Source organism: Martes martes, assembly GCF_963455335.1.
Source record: "Martes martes genome assembly, chromosome: 5".
Lineage (NCBI taxonomy): Eukaryota > Metazoa > Chordata > Mammalia > Carnivora > Mustelidae > Martes > Martes martes.
In genome coordinates, this window is record NC_137892.1 from 11,653,376 (window position 1) to 11,655,261 (window position 1,886).

At 38.6% G+C, this 1,886-nt stretch overlaps 1 pseudogene across 1 annotated transcript; it reads left to right on the forward strand.

Annotated features, from left to right (window-relative positions):
- Positions 1-675: 675 nt before the first annotated feature.
- On the forward strand, positions 676-1,631 carry LOC308342672 (olfactory receptor 6F1-like; annotated as a pseudogene). Its single transcript has one exon. The product of its transcript is annotated as an olfactory receptor 6F1-like (transcript).
- Positions 1,632-1,886: the final 255 nt, after the last annotated feature.

Below are 1,886 nucleotides of genomic sequence, written 5' to 3' on the forward strand. Positions count from 1 at the left end.
AATCAAACATGCCTCAGTTTAAAACCTGCTACATTAGTTAAAGTGATTTAACTGTGAGGAAACTATTTGCCCCCTTATTTTCTTCAATTATAAAATGTAAATTGATAGCATATTTAGGGGTGCCTGTGTTGCTCAGTTTGTTAAGCATCTAGCTCTTGATCTCAGCTTAAGTCTTGATCTCAGGGTCCTGAGTTTGAACGCTGCATTGAATCTCAAAAAAAAACAAACAGGGGGTGCCTGGGTGGCTCAGTGGGTTAAGCCTCTGCCTTTGGCTCAGGTCATGATCCCAGAGTCCTGGAATGGAGCCCCACATCAGGCTCTCTGCTCAGCAGGGAGCCTGCTTCTCCCTCTCTATCTGCCTGCCTCTCTGCCTACTTCTGCCTACTTGTGATTTCTCTTTCTGTCAAATAAATAAATAATCTTTTAAAAAAAACAAAAACAAACAAACAAAAAAAACCAACAACACTGCAGAGACTTGTCTAAACCAAGTGAGCTACCCATGGAATTTTTTTAAATAAAGAAGGGAAACTATATTTTTAGTCATTAATTTTTATTGCCATTATGGTTCATTATCATCATAAAACAAATGGCCACAAAAATGTTCTGATTTTTCTTCTTGCTCATATATTATCTTCTGGGCTTTGTTGATTTATTCCAGATCAAAGAAGATGAGATATGGGTGTAACAAACCAAACAATAATGACAGAGTTTATTTTTCTTGGGGTTTCTGGTGTTCTCTACCTGAGGCTCACATTGTGGTATTTCTTACAGGATATCTGCTCTCTCTCATGGGAAACACACTTATCATTTTCATAGTTGTGCTAGATTCCACACTCCAAATACCCATGTACATTTTCTTAGGCAATTTGTCATTCTTGGAGATCTGGAACACCACAGCCACAGTCCCTAAATTGCTGGACGCCTGCCTCTCCCAGGTTGTTACCATCTCTGTTTCTGGCTGTATAACCCAACACTACTTATTTTTCTCCTTGGGAGCTACAGAGTGCATTCTGCTGGCAGTGATGGCCAATGACTAGTACCTGGCCATCTGCAGTCTTCTCCATTACTCACTCCTCATGAGTACTCCTGTTTGTCTGCAGTTTTCAGCTGAATCTTGGATTGGGGCGTCCTTGCCCCTCTCCTATCTACCATACTTATCTCTCAGCTCAACTTTTGTGGCCCTAAGATCAATCATTTCTTTTGTGACTCAGACCCCATTTTTAAACTCTCCTGCTCAGATACATTTTTGGCAGAGGCCTTGAGTTACACATGTAGCTCTGTTGTGATTCTAAGTTCTTTCCTTCTCACTATGTCTTCCTATGGTCACATTATAGTTACAATAATGAGACTGCCTTCTCATAAGGCTTGGAAGAAAGCATTATCCACTTGTACCTCCTACCTCACTGTGGTCACCATTTATTATGCCACCATTATATTTGCCTATGTTCGCCCTCCAGCCAAGTACTATTGGTAAAGAAATCTCAGGACTCTATTCTGTGGTTACTCCATTGATAAACCCTTTCATATACACCCTGAGAAACAAAGATGTGAAAAACGCTTTTAGGAAGGTTGTAGTTCAGAAAAGATTGCTCTTGTTTAGAAACATACATGATATTTGGGAAATTATCTAAAATGAGTAATTTAGAATGGACTCCCAGCCACATTTAAAAATAGTAATTACTGAGGGGTGGCTCAGTTCATTGAGGTCAACTCTTGACCTCAGTCATGAATTTAAGTCTCACATTAAGTGTAGAGATCACTAAAATAAACAAAACTTAAAAATATAAAAATGGTAATTATTGAAAATATAATTTTGCTTTGGACATTTCTGTTTTGGACATTTCCCTTATTTTATATTTTGAGTTAACCCCTACTGAAATAGGTAT